The following is a 19901-nucleotide window of genomic DNA, read 5'->3' on the forward strand; positions in this document are numbered from 1 at the left end:
CCATTCCTGCTGGGCTGTTTGCCTGTGGCTGAACAGAAATGTTCCCTGCTGTTAGCCATGGGGAGGAGGGAGGGGCTAGCCACGCGGTGGGGGGAGGCAAAATGCGACCTTGGAACTATGTATGTAATGTGCTATTTATGTAATGTTAACAGCAAGGCTTACCGTGAAAGTGTACCCATTGTTCTATAAAATGTGTCTTTTTAAATACCACTGTCCCTTTTTTTTTCTCCACCAGCTGCATATGTTTCAAGGATCACAGGATCTTCTCCTTCCCAGAGGCTAGCAAAGATCAGAAGGTGAAAAAAACACACTCGCAGTGAAATGCTCTCTGAGCTCATGCTGTCCTCCCACACTGACAGAGCACAGACGAATGCATGGAGGCAGACAATGTCAGAGTGCAGGAAAGCACAAAATGACCGGGAGGAGAGGTGGTGGGCTGAAGAGAGGGCTGAAGCTGAAAGGTGGAAGCAGCGTGATGAGAGGAGGCAGGACTCAATACTGAGGCTGCTGGAGGATCAAACTAATATGTTCCAGCGTATAGTTGAGTTGCAGGAAAGGCAGCAGGAGCACAGACCGCCGCTACAGCCCCTGTGTAACCAACCGCCCTCCTCCCCAAGTTCCATAGCCTCCTCACCCAGACGCCCAAGAACGCGGAGGGGGGCCTCCGGCCACCCAGCCACTCCACCCCAAAGGATTGCCCAAGCAACAGAAGGCTGGCATTCAATAAGTTTTAAACTTTTAAAGTCCTGTGTGGCCTTGTCCTTCCCTCCTCCACCACCCCTCCTGGTGCTTCTCTCTTCCACCACCCCTCCTGGGCTACCTTGGTAGTTATCCCCCTATTTCTGCGATGAATTAATAAAGAATGCATGAATGTGAAGCAACAATGACTTTATTGCCTCTGCAAGCGGTGAGCGAAGGGAGAAGGGGAGGGTGGTTAGTTTACAGGGAAGTAGAGTGAACCAAGGGGTGGGGGGTTTCATCAAGGAGAAACAAACAGAACTTTCACACCGTAGCCTGGCCAGTCATGAAACTGGTTTTCAAAGCTTCTGTGATGCGCACCGTGACCTCCTGTGCTCTTCTAACTGTCCTGGTTTCTGGCTGTGCATAACCAGCAGCCAGGTGATTTGCCTCAACCTCCCACTCCACCATAAACGTCTCCCCCTTACTCTCACAGATATTGTGGAGCACACAGCAAGCAGTAATAACAGTGGGAATATTGGTTTTGCTGAGGTCTAACCGAGTCAGTAAACTGCGCCACCACACTTTTAAACATCCAAATGCGCATTCTACCACCATTCTGCACTTGCTCAGCCTGTAGTTGAACAGATCCTGACTACTGTCCAGGCTGCCTGTGTATGGCTTCATGAGCCATGGCATTAAGGGGTAAGCTGGGTCCCCAAGGATAAGTATAGGCATTTCAACATCCCCAACGGTTATTTTCTGGTCTGGGAAGAAAGTCCCTTCCTGCAGCTTTTGAAACAGACCAGAGTTCCTGAAGATGTACCTTTCCCGGACAGCCCACACTGATGTTGGTGAAACGTCCCTTGTGATCCACCAGTGCTTGCAGCACTATTGAAAAGTACCCCTTGCGGTTTATGTACTTGCTGGCTTGGTGCTCCGGTGCCAAGATAGGGATATGGGTTCCGTCTATAGCCCCACCACAGTTAGGGAATCCCATTACAGCAAAGCCATCCACTATGACCTGCACATTTCCCAGAGTCACTACCCTTGATATCAGCAGATCTTTGATTGTGTTGGCTACTTGCATCACAGCAGCCCTCACAGTAGATTTGCTCACTCCAAATTGATTCCCGACTGACAGGTAGTCAGTTCCAAGTAGTAGTAGTTTCAAGTTCCATGAAAGCGCCCTTATGCATGCAAAAGTTTTGCAGCCACTGGGAATCGTCCCAGACCTGCAACACTATGCGGTCCCACCAGTCTGTGCTTGTTTCCCGAGCCCAGAATCGGCGTTCCACGGCATGAACCTCCCCCATTAGCACCATGATGCCCACATTGCCAGGGCCCATGCTTTAAGAGAAGTCTGTGTCCATGTCCTCATCACTCTCATCACCGTGCTGACGTCGCCTACTCGCCCGGTTTCGCTTTGCCAGGTTTTGGTGCTGCATATACTGCTGGATAATGCGTGTGGTGTTTAATGTGCTCCTAATTGCCCAAGTGATCTGAGCGGGCTCCATGCTTGCTGTGGTATGGCGTCTGCACAGAAAAAAGACGCGGAACGATTGTCTGCCGTTGCCCTGACGGAGTGAGGGGCGACTGACGACATGGCTTACAGGGTTGGCTTACAGGGAATTAAAATCAACAGAGGGGGTGGCTTTGCGAGAAACAGAATGGCCCCCTCAAGGATAGAACTCAAAACCTCAAGAACTCAAAACTGGGTTTAGCAGGCCGTTGATTTCACGGAGGGAAAGAGGAGAAAATGAATATAAAACAAATCTGGTCTATTTCTTGTTTTGATCCACTTCATCTATCTTTATACATCTTGCTGGCAGCAGACTTGCAGTATGACCGCTAGCCATCGTCATCTCCTGGGTGCTCGGCAGAAGACAGTGCAGTATGACTGCTGGCCATCGTCTTCTGCTGGCTGCTGATTAAAAGACAGTGCACTGCCGGTAGGACTGAATCGCCATGAGACGAAACTGAAAAGGGAAATGACCTGGCTGAGTCACTCCCATGTTTGCCCAGGCGCCCCTGACCTCATCGAGGTCGGTTAAAAGAGCACCCAGGACTACGTCGACGACGGCAACCGGTCATACTGCACTGTCTGCTGCCAAAAGTCAATAAACTGCTGCTGTATAGCAATGCAGTACTGCGTCTGCCAGCACCCAGGAGACATACAGTGACGGTTAGCTGAGCAGGCTCCATGCTTGCCGTGGTATGGCGTTTGCGCAGGTAAGTCAACAAAAAGGCGCAAAACGATTGTCTGCCCTTGCTTTCACGGAGGGAGGGCTTGACGACATGTACCCAGAACCACCCACGACAATGTTTTTGCCCCATTAGGCATTGGGATCTCAACCCAGAATTTCAATGGGCGGCGGAGACTGCAGGAATTGTGGGATAGCTACCCACAGTGCAACACTCCAGAAGTCGACGGTTGCCTCGGTATTGTGGACACACTCTGCCGACTATATGCACTTAGAGCATTTATGTGGGGACACACACAATCGACTGTATAAAAACGCTTTCTACAAAACCGACTTCTATAAATTTGACCTAATTTCGTAATGTAGACATACCCTAAAAGACCAAAGAAATCCCCATCCGTGACTGCAGCACAACCTCACTCGTTACCCCTCCCATGGGGTACAAAAGGGGTGGGATGAAGACCCCAGACCCAGAAATGGAACATGACCCTAAATTGTAAGGGGTGGGACTGTGGGCATGCATTGCAGGTATATTTGGGCCTGCTAAGAAGGAGGAGGAGGGAATAGGGAGAATGGGGACACAGGCAAGGCTCTGCGGCATCAGAGCTGAGAACGGAACACTGGGAAACAGACTGCTGGTGTGTAGAGCTATGGATATGCTTGTTTGGAACTAACCCCAATAAACCTCGAATTGCCTGCACTTTGGACTTCTGGTCTTCTGCTCTCTGTCTGTGTGACAAGAACCAGGGGAGGGAGTGAAGGGAAAGCCCTCTAACACCTGGGTCACAAGTTATTTACATGCCAGATGCGCTGAAGAGTCATGTGTCCCTTGATACTTCAACCACTATTCCAGAGGACATGTGTCCATGCTGATGACAGGTTCTGCTCGATAACGATCCAAAGCAGTGCAGATTGACTCATGTTCACTTTCATCATCTGAGTCAGATGCCACCAGCAGAAGATCGATTTTCATTTTTGGTGGTTTGGGTTCTATAGTTTCCACATCGGAGTGTTGCTCTTTGTAGACTTCTGAAAGCATGCTCCACGCCTCGTCCCTCTCAGATTTTGGAAGGCACTTCAGATTCTTAAATCTTGGGTCAAGTGCTGTCGCTATCTTTAGAAATTTTACATTGGTATCTTCTCTGTATTTTGACAAATTTGCAGTGAAAGTGTTCTTAAAATGAACAACATATGCTAGGTCATCATCCGAGACTGCTATAACATGAACTATATGGCTGAATGTGGTAAAACAGAGCAGCAGACGTAAAATTTTCCCCCAAGGAGTTCAGTCACAAATTTAATTAAGGCATTATTTTTTTAACGAGCGTCATTAGCATGGGAGCATGTCCTCTGGAATGGTGGCCGAAGCACAACGCACGTAAATATCTTGCAATGCCGGCTACAACAATGCTATGCAAACGGCTGTTCTCACTTTCAGGTGACGTAAACAAGAAGCAGGCAGCAAGATCTTCTCCAAATGTAAACAAACTTGTTTGTCTGAGTGATTGAATGAACAAACAGTAGGACTGAGTGGACTTGTAGGCTCTAAAGTTTTACATTGTTTTATTTTTGAATGCAGGTTTTTTTTGTACATAATTCTACATTTGTAAGCTCAACTTTCATGATAGAGAAATTGCACTACAGTACTTGTATTAGGTGAATTGAAAAATACTATTTATTTTATTTTTTACAGTGCAAATATTTGTAATAAAAAATAAATATAATGTGAGCACTGTGTTCTTTTTATTCTGTGTTGTAACTGAAATCGCTATATTTGAAAATATAGAAAACACCCAAAAATATTTAAATAAATGGTATTCTATTATTGTTTAACAGTGCAATTAATGGTGATTAATGTTTTTAATCACTTGACAGCCCTAGTTTTTTTCCCTAAAGCTAGTGAGGAAATATAGTTCTGGCCAGCAATTCAAAGAACAAAATCTTGATCTTTAGAAAGACTTGAGACCAGCCAGGCAACTGTCGCAGGCTTAGGGCTGTGTATGCTTCAGCAATGTCCTGCATGGTTAATCAAACTCCCCTTCTGTTGTTCTTTTCAGTCGTCTTCCCCGTTCCCCATTGGATAGTGTCTTTCCTGCACTATCAACCGCTCAGTCACCCCAGCCTCTCTAGAATCAGCAATTTATCTCATGTTTTCATGCCTGTTGCTTCTCATCCAAACACAGGTTGAGAATCAGGGGACAGGTTTTGGAAGATTCTCTACAGCTCCAAAACAAATGTTCATAATCTTGAATCCAGCATTTCAGTACAATATACTGGAAAGTATAGGTGTATGAGAATCTTTGTGTGCTCCCTCTCCAAATTGATTAAGGTTCTTCTTTTATCATATTGCATCTCTTTGTGCCCATTTGGGGAGTAGGCCAACTGATGAATGAGGAAACCTGGGTGTAGGAGGGATGGATGGACAGTGGTACTGACCAAGTTGCAGTGCATGTCTGGGTTTTCTCCCTCAAGAGCGGGTATAGACACATACAGTATTGATGTCGAGAGGGTCATCTGAGAGAGGATCAAAAACCCTCTTTAGTTTCTGACTCTATTGTATGCATCGATGGGTGGGTAAGACTCGGACCCTATTTCAGGTGGGCCTGAAGTTCAGTCTGAGATTTCCCCTGTGGCTATCCTAGTTGAAAGACATTGGCTAATAGCGTCTGGATTAACAGCAGATAGATGGTCTTTCAGTCTTCATTTACCAGTGATGAAAAGCAAAGCCCTGACATGGACCCTAGGCCTACATTGAACAGGCTCCAAGTGCTGTGCAGCCACTGGGAGGGGAAGCACCCACAATGGATTCAGCTGGACATGGATTCAAGCCCTGGCTCCTGCCTTGCCGATGGAGCTTTTGCTCCTTTTTAGTAGGTCAGAGCTCCGAGCTTCCTAGCTTTCCCATCTGCACTAACTTTACTGATCTCTGAGCCTTGGCTACACTGGAATGTAAACAGTCAGCTTCAGATTACAGTATACACCACAAAAGCTGAGGAGGGAGATTAGACATGAGACAGTGAGAGACCAGGGGCTTGGGAGGCAAAGCTTCTATAAACAAGAGTGCTAGACCCTCTGCCTGTGCTGGTAAAAGCACCACGCTGTCCTTATGGACTGATACCCACAGTGGGGAGAGATCCATCATTCTGATGCTTACTAGCCAAAGTGGCTCAGCATGAAGCCTATTGTTCACCTCATTACATAAATAGCTTTATAGCCACATACTGTACAAACAAACACTGGGACTGGGAGAGGGGAGGCGACACACTGGATGAGTGCTCTGGGAGGACTTCTCTGGGGGAGTTAAATTGAGATGAACTTTCCTTAATACACCATCTTTTGAGACCAAGTAGGTTAGGTAAACATGTCTCTCTGGCCACAGCATGGCTCTAGCTCCTGTCTGAAGAACTGGCCACAAGGAGGCGTTCCCAAGGTTCCCAGCTTCCTGGTCAGGGAGAATGGTAGAAGAGCCCCATGTTAATCCAGAGCTAATGTGGTGTGTGAGACCCATGAAAGGGGAACGGCTGGTAACAGTGTCCTATAACTATAGCATGCCATGTCAATGGTGAAGAATCAGAGCAAGTCAATTTCTTCTAATACTGAACAAGGAACTCTTTTTTAAAAATAAGGATAACAAAGTTAACACTAAAGCTACTCTACATGGATCTCTGCCTAGAATCTTCCCCAGCCCCACTCCTTCTAGGCTGCCTGCTACAGATTAAAATAAACCGATCATATCAATATAGTTATAGCTATATAGATCTGTACAAATGAAAGAAGATGTCATTCTAGTCTCTCTGTACTGTATTGTTAAATATAAAGAAATATTTTCTGAGGCCTGCTGTTTCAGCTCAGATGCCCACTTACAGAACATTATACACTATGTTAGGACAGGAAGTTAAGAAGAATATTATATTGATTGGAAACTGCAGAAGGAGTTTAGGTAGGTGGGATGTAACTACCCAGTGTGGAATTTAACTAGAACACTGGGTTAACATGGCTCTCTAGTGAAGTGTGCTATTGGATCTTAAATGACTGCAAGTCATCAGGAGCTCTTTTTTAAAAACTTATCTGAACGATTGGACTTCTAGCAGCAGCCCTACAGCACTGTACTATCTTGGAGGAAAGAGCACCATTAACCAATGTTGCCAACTTGTGACTTTTATTGCGAGTCTCACAATAGTTGGTGTGGTTTTTTTCCTTAAAGCCCCTGCTGTTGGAGTCATGTGATTAAATGGGAACAAGTCCCTGCCCCAAAGAGCAAACAATCTAAATAGACAAGACAGACAAGAGGCAGGAGAAAGGAAGGCTGCTCTCCTCATTTTACAGATGGGGAAACTGAGGCACAGAGCAATGAAGTGACTTGTGCAAAATGAAATAGGAAGTCTGTGGCAGAGCCAGGAAACAAACTCCATCCCCTGATTTCTTAGCCCAAAGCCTTAACCACCTGGCTGCCCACATCACCGAGCTACTGCAAAGTTTGAAATGACTGTCAGTCTTCCTGGAAGTATAATAGAGGGAGTCTACAGGCCAGGATTGAGGTGCGTGGCCATTGCTGCATGGGGAAAGCATGTGCAACACCTGCCTGCATTCCCTGGGGCTCTCCCAGCCCCTCCCCCCTAGGGCACTGAACTGATCCAATCTTAAGCACATGTTTAACATATTTAAAAAACTGTATTCGAGGTTCTGCTCCAAATGTCAGCAGGTGCAGCTCCCATCCATGTCAGTGGGGGCTGGCTTGCCCTCTCTCTAACTTCGAGTGATTCAGGTTTCTTATAATTTGTCACTGCTGAGAAGTATGCATGTATTATAGCTGACAGGCCAAAGATTTTGATGGAAAATTTTTCCAAAGAAACAGGCAACTGGGTTGTAAAATGGACACTGATCCACACTGTAATAATTAAAAATAATGTTGTGGGTTTTTTAAGGGTTGTAAAATTGCTATAGATTGCTATAGATTGCTTCTTCTTGATGCCTGTGATTTTAGTCCATAATCTTTGTGGCTTTGTATCCTAGGTTCTGTCACATTCAGACAAGTTGCCTTAAAATTAACTGTAAAATTGTACACTACTGGGGACTGTTGAAGGGAAATGCCTACTACTGATGTACTACCTTGCCTTCTACTGGACGGAATCAGAATTGCTAAAATGTGTGTTACAGCCTTCATACTGCTTATGGTGGGTGGTGATTCTGCGTTAGCTCAAGCGGCAAGTACTTGTCCTGCTGCTGCTATGAAGTGATCTCTGTGAAGCCGGCTAGAGATCGGTTAAAGATGCAATGGGAGTACGTGGATTTGTTTTCTTTCCTTGGCTTCTGTAATGAAGGATATTTATTTAAAATAATGAATTGGAAGGGGAGCTGGCCCCAAGGCTTTAGGGGTGGCTAGAGGTGATCTCTCAGCCAGGACCTGATTGTGAAAGGGAAGAAAATCAATATAGTGAAGGGGCCAATTGGGAACAGATTGCAGCAGTCTCGCTCTTCCACAGTATCTATTACAACTCTGTGATGTAAACCAGCTGCTGAGATTAGCCATAGTGTAACCTTGCTCTGAAGCTCCCAGGGGAGTTCTCTGACAATGTAGGCTGTTCCCTTGCAATCTCATTTCCCACCTCCCACCCCCGACTCTTTAGCAGGAAGTGACCCAGGGAGCGCCACTGAGAAAATGTAGTGGTCAGTGTTGTCAGCTCTGTTAATTTTGTGTGTTTTGTGGTATATTGTGTTTCTCCAAAAGCTACATCTCCTGGAGTCCTGTGAATATGTGAAAATCTGACTTTTCATTTAAAAAAATGAAATTTCTTGCCCTCTTGGCTGTGGAAAAAAGTTTGAAAGGGTTCAAAAATCAGAAGGCAAATAAAACGAAGCTGATTTCTAGTATTATTTAAAAGCTTGTGATTTCTGGGGTTGGGTGATACTATATGTGGCCTTGTCCTATGCACTGTCACTGCTTGGGAGCTTTGGTGTATTACAGATGGACTAAGGAGGTGGTGTTCAGATCTGAGTTAGGCTTAGGCTGGACTTCCAGGGAGCATGCCACTGGGGAGTGGTGCTGTGTTGAGTCCAGGGAGTTGGGCCTCCCAGGGCACAGGCCCACATCAAGAATGGGTGTGTGGGTTTTCTAGTGCCATAATCTTGTGAGCTGTTCCTGCAAAATGTTAGCACCATGTGAACAAGCAGGTTCAGATCCAGGGACCCGAATCAGAATCCAAGCCTGGTACGTGGAGGGGACCAGATGCGTTTCTTGGTTTGGCCCATCTGCACTATTTTTGAATTGCAAAGGAGTTTTGTTTTCTATGTGGGTACCACGCGGTTTACACCGCACTTGTCACCATGGGGTCTGGGCTCCTGTTGAAGGGGCTCCATTGCCTTCCTACTTACTCCAGCCCTTGACAGTGTCAGTCTGGCTAACAGACTGCAGTGTTCAGCTGGGCAATAGCCCCTAGGAGGGGCCCCCTCTCTACTCCTCCTCTTTGCACCATAGGGATGGACAAGCTGGTGTGGATAATGTAAGAGCTGAACTGAGCTTTCCCCCAAAACTTGAGTCACCATCTGAAATCCAAGTATTAAATCTTGGGAGAAAACCCCATGCTGAGTCAGGTCCTGTCCAACTTCATAGGCTTGGAGGGCTGCATGGTGTGGAAGTTAGCACAAGATTTCGGGGTTCTCCCCATCACTAGTCTCTGCATAATCTTACTTGATGCAACACCACAGCAGCTTGCTGCTTTGCTGCATACCGGGACATTAAGGGACTGATCCAAAGCTCACTGGAGTCAATGGAAATACTCTCATTTACTCCAGTGGGCTTAAAATCAGGCCCTAGAACGGTCTGAACTACATTTCCCCCTCTGCTCTCTTGGTTCCCCTAAATCTCCATGGGCCCCAGGATCCCACCTGCCTTACTCTGTCTCTTCTGCTGTGATTTGTTAAGTGAATGGAAGAGGCTGTGACAACTGGAAGCTCTTTGCTCTCACAGATGCTGTTACCCAGACGATAACAGGGGGCCTGATCCCCAGCAGGAGTAAATCAGTGCTGTTCCATTGAAGTCAGTGGCGCTTTGCTGATTTAGGCCAGCTGAGGGTTAGGCCCTGAGGAGGGTTAAGAATTCCGGCTGCTGGGCTGTTGGAAATTCTTAGCTTACTGGCAAATGTCTCTAAAACTGCTGGGCTAATGTGTGGTGGATGTGGTGGGGGTTATGGAAATTAGAGCTTCCATGTATTAACATTCCTCAGCTTCTTCATAGTTACTTATTTTTATTTTAAAGTCATCCTTTTTTTAAAGGAAAGAAAATAACCTTCTGGCTGCAGGAAACCATACCCCATAAGGAGGTGACTGGACTTTAAGGGGCTTAAATACTTTCTCCCCATTGTGGTCACATACATCTCTGGGATGCTTTATCCTGGATGGCTAGCTTTCCTCTCTCATTAGAAACCAATTGGGAACTGTGATGGGTGACTTCAAATTTCACTTTCCGCTTCTGCTGAGTTGGTGTTCAGGCTTGTCATGATTTGCTTGAGCCTCAGCTGATAGAAGCAGGGCACCGATCTGAGGAAGTTTGTTGGGGGAGTGTGTATGGGCACCATTCTGGGGAAGCATGCAGTGCTGGCAGGCCACTGCCCTGAGGAAGTTCACAGTGCTGGAGTTCCAGATGACTCTCTGGTTGGTCACACTGCTCATGCGTGGGTGGCGTTTCAGTGGCTTGGAAATGGAGCTGTGCAGTGAGCCAGGAGACCGTGTGCTGGAGGAGTGTGCTTGAGCGTGTTAGCAGACAGCATGGTTTCATTTAGTCCTCTCCCTAAACTAGACCAGATTTTAGAGCCATGAGAGAAAGCACAAGAAACCCCAGATGGCCTGGAGAGTTGTGCTGCCTCTCTAATGACATGCCCCTGGTGTTCTCTGCTTCCTGGGCCATCTGGCCATTACATGCTGTCAAAGCTGGGATGGATTAAGGCAGGATTCTGGAATCTGGGCCTTGCAGTCAGAGAGCATCCAGCTGGAGCAGTGAGTGAGAAGTGCCTGCCAGTGCAGTTCACAGCTGACTGGTCCCATCTGGCTTTTTGCTGAGGTGGGCTGAGCGGATTGACTTGGGAGAAAGATCAAGTACTCAGGAATGGGAAGGAGAAAAATCCATCTTGAGGGACGGAGGTGGGAGCTGGGCTACCGAAGGACTAGTCTGTCTGGTGTGTGGGGAGGATAATTTGGTGGATCCACACTTAGTCCTAATCCATCTGTATGTGCCCACTGCCCCCTCCTTCCTGCCAGTTGTCAGCAATTGGTGGATACAGAATACAGCTGGCAGATAAGGCTTAAAGGCTCCATTTTTGGGGGTGCTGAGCACTTTCCACTCCAATTGACTTCAATAGGAGTAGAGGACCTTCAGCACCAAACAAGATTGGGCCCTATATGATGGACAAATCTCAAGCAAATCTAGCCACACCTGTAATTGAGGGAACTAGGCTACCATGCCCAGGAATTGCACTTCCTCCCTTCCAGTTAGGGCAGCTGAGCCAAATGCAGACAGATGGGTCCATCTCCTTTGTGGAGAGGTTGCTCACCTTTTTGAGGAGCATCCCTTACCCAGCCAGACTGGGTGGGACAAGATCAGGAAAAGGAAATGTGGACTATTCTGTCAAACTGTTGGGAAAGCTGGTGTCAGGGTTCCTTCCCCACTCTGAACTCTAGGGTACAGATGTGGGGACCCACATGAAAGACCCCCTAAGCTTATTCTTACCAGCTTAGGTTAAAACCTTCCCCAAGGTACAAACTTTGCCTTGTCCTTGAACAGTATGCTGCCACCACCAAGTGTTCTAAACAAAGAACAGGGAAAGAATCATAGAATATCAAGGTTGGAAGGGACCTCAGGAGGTCATCTAGTCCAACCCCTGCTCAAAGCAGGACCAATCCCCAACTAAATCATCCCAGCCAGGGCTTTGTCAAGCCTGACCTCAAAAACCTCTAAGGAAGGAGATTCCACCACCTCCCTAGGTAACGCATTCCAGTGTTTCACCACCCTCCTAGTGAAAAAGTTTTTCCTAATATCCAACCTAAACCTCCCCTACTGCAACTTGAGACCATTACTCCTTGTTCTGTCATCTGCTACCACTAAGAACAGTCTAGATCCATCCTCTTTGGAACCCTCTTTCAGGTAGTTGAAAGCAGCTATCAAATCCCCCCTCATTCTTCTCTTCTGCAGACTAAACAATCCCAGTTCCCTCAGCCTCTCCTCATAAGTCAGGCTCCAGAGACCACTTGGAGACGTCTTCCCCCAAAATGTCCCTCCCTCCCGCCAAGCCCTACACACCCCCTTTCCTGGGGAGGCTTGAGAATAATATCCTAACCAACTCGTTACAAAATCATCAAAGACCCAAACCACTGGCTCTTGGACCAATGGAAAAATCAGTCAGGTTCTTAAAAGAAGGATTTTATTAAAAAAAAAAAAAAAGAAGAAAGGTAAAAATCACTGTAAAATCAGGATGGAAAATACTTCACAGGGTATTCAGATTCAAAACACAGAGGATCCCCCTCTGGGCAAAACCTTAAAGTTACAGAAAACAGGAATAAACCTCCCTCTTAACACAGGGAAAATTCACATAAAACAAAAGATAAACTAATCCGCCTTGCCTCGCTTACCTATACTGGTTGCAATATTGGAGAGTTGGATTAGGATGGGTTGGAGAAGATGGATTTCTGTCTGGCCTCTCTCAGTCCCAAGAGAGATCAACCACATAAACAAAGAGCACAAACACAACCCTTTCCCCGCCCAAGATTTGAAAGTATCTTGTCTCCTTATTGGTCCTTTGGGTCAGGTGCCAGCCAGGTTAGCTGAGCTTCTTAACCCTCTACAGGTAACAGGATATTGCCTCCGGCCAGGAGGGATTTTATAGCACTGTATACAGAAAGGTGGTTACCCTTCCCCCTTTATATTTATGACAACTAGTCTCTAGTGAATTGTGCACACACGTCTGGGGGAGAGGCTTCCAAAGGATCTGTAAATAACTCAGTGGGGAAATTACAAGGTATTGCTTGAAATCAGCCCTTAGTGTCCCCTTGAGTCCCAGTCCTACAACTAATGTATGTGGCTGGAGGGCCTTTTAAGATACATCTTGCAATGTACTCGGCAAGTCATGTCTAGATTCCTTAACAAAGACTGTATATTAATGTCAAAGGTCAAAAGAGTTAAAGGTGTTATAAACTCTTCACTGTCCAATATACAAAGAGGTCTGTTTTTTTCCCTCCCTCTACAGAGACCTTGGTGTACTCAATTTCTTGGCAAATACCCAGAAGCACTCATTCTAAAGCTGAAAGTTTATTGATAAAACATAGGAAAGAAGAGGAAATAAAACCGAGCATTTATACTGAAACTGATTACGCAAAACAAACTTAATCAAAACTGTTAAAGTCGCACTCCTTTTTGGAGACAAAAATATTAATCTCTTATTTCTTTGAGTAAAAGGAAAAGGTTAATTTTTACTTTCAAGCCTGATGTGTAAAAGGTCTCCTCAGGGCTGGTGCAAGGTTGTTTCGTGCCCTAGGCGAAACTTCCACCTTGTGCCTGCCCCCCACCCCGCTGGGAGCCCTGCGGCAGCACCCCGCTCCCCCCGCCCTGAGGCGACCCCCCTGCGGCAGCTCCCCTCGCCCCCCCTCGTTCCCTCCCCTCGGCGCCCTCCCCTCCCCGCGGCAGCTCCCCTCGGCCCGGGGAGCCACGTGCGGCAACTCCCCGCCGTACGGCAGCTCCTGGCCCCAGCTCACCTCTGCTCCACCTCCTCCCCGACCACACCGCCGCTTCTCCCGCCTCCCAGGCTTGCGGCGCCAATCAGCTGTTTGGCGTGCAAGCCTGGGAGGGAGAGAAGCAGAGCAGGGCAGTGCTCAGGGGAGGAAGCGGAGCAGAGGTGAGCTGGGGCGGGGAGCGCTTCCCCTTGCTGCAGGCGGCCCTCCCTGCGCCCCCCTGCCCCAGCTCACCTCTGCTCCACTGCCTCCCCGAAGCGTGCTTTTGGCCGCCCCCAACCACTTGGCGCCCTAGGCGACTGCTTAGTTCGCCTAGTGGTTGCACCGGCCCTGGGTCTCCTGTGTCTAACAGACAGACAAGGTGCAGGAGAGAGACAGCTTTTCGTGATATCTTTGGAACACTGGGCAGCCAGTCAACCACAAATGGCTAGCACCTTTTGCTTGGACCCTGGGTCAGGGACATCATCTGGTTGGGCCTTTTCTCCTTAGATGGGGCAGGGTTGTGGTCAGCTCATCTCGCTGATGCAGTGCAGTTGATTTTAGGACTTGATGAAAAGCCAAGAGAGTGAGGTATGGGTGAAGGGGGAACAACACAAAAGGGAGGGAACAAAACAGGAGCTTACGTGCTTCTGAGATGCTGGCAATTGGGTCTCCCCACTGATGGGCGGAGGACTGGAAGTCATGATGATATGATGGTTTTCAGGACTCTCAAGTTCCTTAAACAAAAGCAAGGCCTGCTTTCCTTCCTCTCGGGAAGAAAGTCTTTCCATCTGGTGTGCTCCTTCTCTTTTGGCCAGGGAAGATGAGATGAGATGGACAAGACAAGCTGCGGTGCAAGGTGGGATGAGCGAGGAGAGGGTTTTTTTCAAAGTCTCTTTTTAAGAAACTCGAAAGGGGGTGGCATAGTTTATCCCCCTTGTTATTTTCTCCATCAATTAGGCCTAATATCCCTCACACCAATTTTGGTCCATTAAGTTCTGGTTCCACATCTTTTGTTTTTACTAGCATGATTTCAACACAGTCCTAAATCATATCAACAGGGCCTTTTTCGTTTACAATAATCCATCTTCTTCCTCTGGTTCTCTTGAACTTGTTTATAATATTCAGTTACTGAAAACAACTCAACCTGTTTTTCATGGTTAATTTCCAGGTTGGCAAATATTGTTGGTTAGTGTAACATCTTATGAACTTTCCCTTACTACTTACATTTGAGGCTACACTGGAGTACATTTTATAGGCCCAATAGTCAGAACAGGACTTTGGGACCACACTTTTCTGTGGCTGTTCCAGAGAATCCATTCAGCCAAATGGGAATTTAGTGAGTGCTGGGTAGTTGGGCCTGTGTCTATAGAAACTCAAATACAGCCCAATGCCCCAAAGAGAAATTGACGGGACACAAGATCTGCTCTTCTCACAGTATTTCCACCAACCCGGGCCTGAGAGACCAATACTAGAACAGTGTGATGAGTGTTCCTGGGGTTGCAACCTGGAACTGGGGTACCACTGAGCCCTCTGTTTTACCAAGCTGGGCTCCCTCTCACACTGTGTTAATGTGACAAGCTGCAAACCTCTCAAGGTCTTGCACTCACACAAACATTCTCAGGCAGGGACACACCCAGCTGCTTTTGCAAGCCACTCATGAACCAACAATAGAGAGGCTCCAGCCAGTTCCCCCCAGCTTCTCAGCCTAAGACCCCAGAACTGTACCAGTGTAAGTTATCATCAAGTCCGCCCCTTCCTCAATATGGAGAGGACAATGCACCAGTTTTTTGTTAACTGAGCTAAGATTTTTTTCATGCACTTCACTCAAACCCCACTGTTTTTAGGAAAATATAAAACAGATTTATTAACTACAGAAAGATAGATTTTTAGTGATGATAAGTAATAAGTGTACAGATCAAAGTAGATTACCTAAGAAATAAAACAATAAGGTGCACTATAAGGTGGGTAGAAAGCTGGCTAGATTGTCGGGCTCAACGGGTAGTGATCAATGGCTCCATGTCTAGTTGGCAGCCGGTATCAAGTGGAGTGCCCCAAGGGTCGGTCCTGGGGCCGGTTTTGTTCAATATCTTCATAAATGATCTGGAGGATGGTGTGGATTGCACTCTCAGCAAATTTGCGGATGATACTAAACTGGGAGGAGTGGTAGATACGCTGGAGGGGAGGGATAGGATACAGAAGGACCTAGACAAATTGGAGGATTGGGCCAAAAGAAATCTGATGAGGTTCAATAAGGATAAGTGCAGGGTCCTGCACTTAGGACGGAAGAACCCAATGCACCGCTACAGACTAGGGACTGAATGGCTAGGCAGCAGTTCTGCGGAAAAGGACCTAGGGGTGACAGTGGACGAGAAGCTGGATATGAGCCAGCAGTGTGCCCTTGTTGCCAAGAAGGCCAATGGCATTTTGGGATGTATAAGTAGGGGCATAGTGAGCAGATCGAGGGACGTGATCGTTCCCCTCTATTCGACATTGGTGAGGCCTCATCTGGAGTACTGTGTCCAGTTTTGGGCCCCACACTACAAGAAGGATGTGGATAAATTGGAGAGAGTCCAGCGAAGGGCAACAAAAATGATTAGGGGTCTAGAACACATGACTTATGAGGAGAGGCTGAGGGAGCTGGGATTGTTTAGCCTGCAGAAGAGAAGAATGAGGGGGGATTTGATAGCTGCTTTCAACTACCTGAAAGGGGGTTCCAAAGAGGATGGCTCTAGACTGTTCTCAATGGTAGCAGATGACAGAACGAGGAGTAATGGTCTCAAGTTGCAGTGGGGGAGGTTTAGATTGGATATTAGGAAAAACTTTTTCACTAAGAGGGTGGTGAAACACTGGAATGCGTTACCTAGGGAGGTGGTAGAATCTCCTTCCTTAGAGGTTTTTAAGGTCAGGCTTGACAAAGCCCTGGCTGGGATGATTTAACTGGGAATTGGTCCTGCTTCGAGCAGGGGGTTGGACTAGATGACCTTCAGGGGTCCCTTCCAACCCTGATATTCTATGATTCTATGATTCTATGAAAATTGCAACCTGAGTTCTATTAACTAGACAGGAATTGAATCAAGCAGTGTCTCCCCCTGATAGTACAACCAGTTTACAGATCTTCCATACACAGGTTGAAGTCCTGCTTTCCTGCCTGGGATCAGTCTCCCACATTCAAAGTCTTAGTCCTGGAGATGTGATTCCAGGTGTTGAGTCCAAGTGATGATGTTGCTTCCCCTTTTTATAGCTTCTTTCACATGGAGGGAACTTCATTGTTCCAAGCAAAGTCCTCAGCACAGTTTGTGGAAAAGTACAGGCACAAGATGTAATCCAATATCACATGATCTAGTGACATGTCCTTGCATGTTTCGATGAGTCATAGCAGCCATTATCCATATGCTGACTGAAGCATCCACAGGAAGCCACATGGAGTGGGGATAAGCTTCTTATAAGGTCTATTGTGTTTCTTAGGCCTGGTCTACACTGCGAGTTTATGTCGGATTTAGCAGCGTTAAATCCGAATTAACCCTGCACCTGTCCACACAACGAAGCCATTTTTTCGACATAAAGGGCTCTTAAAACTGATTTCTGTACTCCTCCCCAACGAGGGGATTAGCACTGAAATTGACATCGCCGTTTCGAATTAGAATTAGTGTGGACGCAATTCAAAGGTATTGGCCTCCAGGAGCTATCCCACAGTGCACCATTGTGACCGCTCTGGACAGCACTCTGAACTTGGATGCACTGGCCAGGTGTACAGGAAAAGCCCCGGGAACTTTTGAATCTCATTTCCTGTTTGGCCAGGCGAGCTTATCAGCACAGGTGACCATACAGTTCCAGAATCGAAAAAGAGCTCCAGCATGGACTGAACGGGAGGTACTGGATCTGATTGCTGTATGGGGAGAGGAATCCATGCTATCAGAACTACGTTCCAAAAGACGAAATGCCAAAACATTTCAAAAAATCTCAGAGGCCATGAGGGACAGAGGCTACAGCAGGGATGCAACACAGTGCTGCATGAAACTTAAGGAGCTCAGAAAACCAAAGACTCAAACGGATGCTCCGGGACAGAGCCCCAGACATGCCTCTTCTACGCTGAGCTGCATGCAATTCTAGGGGGGGCCGCCACCACTACCCCACTCCTGTCCGTGGACTCCGATGATGGGGTACTCTCCGCCGAGGCTGAGGATTTTTCAGATGGGGAAGATGATGATGAGGAGCATGAGCTTGAGGAGAGCACACAGCACACCATTCTCCCCGACAGCCAGGATCTTTTTATCACCCTGACCGAAATACCCTCCCAACCCAACGAAGCCAGAGAAGGGACCTCTGGTAAGTGTACCTTTTTAAATATAATACATGTTATAAAAGCAAGCATTTTTTAATGATTAAGTAGCCCTGAGGACTTGGGATGCATTCGTGGCCAGTACAGCTACTGGAAAAGTCTGTTAACGTGTCTGGGGATGGAGCGGAAATCCTCCAGGGACATCTCCATGAAGCTCTCCTGGAGGTACTCTAAAAGCCTTTGCAGAAGGTTTCTGGGGAGAGCAGCCTTATTCCATCCTCCATGGTAGGACACTTTACCATGCCATGCTAGTAGCAAGTAATCTGGTATCATTGCATGACAAAGCCTGGCAGCGTATGGTCCCGGTGTTTGCTGGTGTCAAGGTTCCTTCCCCACTCTGAACTCTAGGGTAGAGATGTGGGGACCTGCATGAAAACCTCCTAAGCTTACTTTTACCAGCTTAGGTTAAAACTTCCCCAAGGTACAAATTATTTTACCCTTTGCCCTTGGATTTCCACTGCCACCAACAAACTTTATCTGGGTCCCTGAAAAAACGGAGTTTGGACACGTCTTTCCCCCCAAAATCCTCCCAACCCTTGCACCCCACTTCCTGGGGAAGGTTTTGGTAAAAATCCTCACCAATTTGCATAGGTGACCACAGACCCAAACCCTTGGATCTTAGAACAATGAAAAAGCATTCAGTTTCCTTACAAGAAGACTTGTAAAAGAAGTAAAAAGAAAAGAATCATCTCTGTAAAATCAGGATGGTGAATACCTTACAGGGTAATTAGGTTCAAAACATAGAGAATCCCTCTAGGCAAAACTTTAAGTTACAAAAAAGACACACAGACAGGAATATTCATTCTATTCAGCACAGCTATTTTCTCAGCCATTTAAAGAAATCATAATCTAACACATACCTAGCTAGATTACTTACTAAGTTCTAAGACTACATTCCTGTTCTGTTCCCGGCAAAAGCATCATACAGACAGAGCCAGACCCTTTGTTTTTCTCCCTCCTCCCAGCTTTTGAAAGTATCTTGTCTCCTCATTGGTCAGGTGCCAGCGAGGTTACCTTTAGCTTCTTAACCCTTTACAGGTGAGAGGATTTTTCCTCTGGCCAGGAGGGATTTTAAAGGGGTTTACCCTTCCCTTTATATTTATGACAGCTGGCATTCAAGCAACATCCATTCTTTATCTCTCTGTGTTATCCTCAGGAGAGTGATATCGTTCATGGTAACTTGGTTGAAATAGGGGAATTTGATTAAGGGGACATTCAGAGGTGCTCATTCCTACTGGGCTGTTTGCCTGTGGCTGAAAAGAAATCCTCCCCACAGTTAGCCACATGGTGGTGTGTGTGTGGGGGGGGGCATTGGCGCTGAGCTGTTCGTGTTTGGCTAGGAAGGATCTTCCCTGATACCAGCCAGGCGGTGGGGGGAGGGAAAAAGTGATCATCCCAGAAAATTGGATGGGGGAGGTGGTTAGTTTGGTTTCTGCTGCTGCACGTTAACAGGAAAACTGCCACACTGAATGGCCAACTCAACAGGCTTTGCTTGGTATGGGAAAGGAGGGGGCTGCTGTTTTGAAGGTTGCAGAAGCTGAAAGACTATGACTTACCATGGCCGCCTGCAAGCCGAATTCTGTTGCCTGGCCTTGTGTGTGTGATCTCTAACACCAAAGCCGCAGGCACTCTATATAAGATACAAAATGCGACCTTTTACCAAAATCACATGTGCTATGAAATGTAAATAGTGTTGTTTAACGTGAAAGAGTATAGCCATTGTTCTGTAAAATATATCTTTTAAAATACTTCACTCCCTTTTTTTCCTCCAGCAGCTGCAAATGTTTCAAGCCTCTCTCCTCCGTCCCAAAGGCTATCTCAGATAAGGCGGCAAAAAAAACGGTTGCGTGATGAAATGTTCTCTGAGCTCATGCAGTCGTCTGGCAATGACAGAGATGTGTGGAGGGACACAATAACAGAGAACAGGACGGTGGCCGATGAACGTGAGGAGAGGTGGCAGCAGGAAGATCAGAGGAGGCATG

The 19901-nt window shown here is 46.9% G+C and overlaps 1 protein-coding gene across 4 annotated transcripts in view; it reads left to right on the forward strand.

Annotated features, from left to right (window-relative positions):
- The window catches only part of CCDC78 (coiled-coil domain containing 78), a 213124-nt gene that overhangs the window by 69242 nt on the left and 123981 nt on the right, over positions 1–19901 (forward strand). Inside the window, exon 18 of one of the 4 annotated variants that reach the window (XR_007358670.2) lies at positions 236–884. The exons of the other annotated variants lie outside the window; for them this stretch is intronic. The gene's annotated coding sequence lies outside the window, so the exon portion shown is untranslated. Of the gene's footprint in view, positions 1–235; positions 885–19901 lie in introns of those variants that run through there. 4 annotated transcript variants of the gene reach the window in all.

The sequence above is a fragment of the Caretta caretta genome, chromosome 10, assembly GCF_965140235.1.
Source record: "Caretta caretta isolate rCarCar2 chromosome 10, rCarCar1.hap1, whole genome shotgun sequence".
Lineage (NCBI taxonomy): Eukaryota > Metazoa > Chordata > Testudines > Cheloniidae > Caretta > Caretta caretta.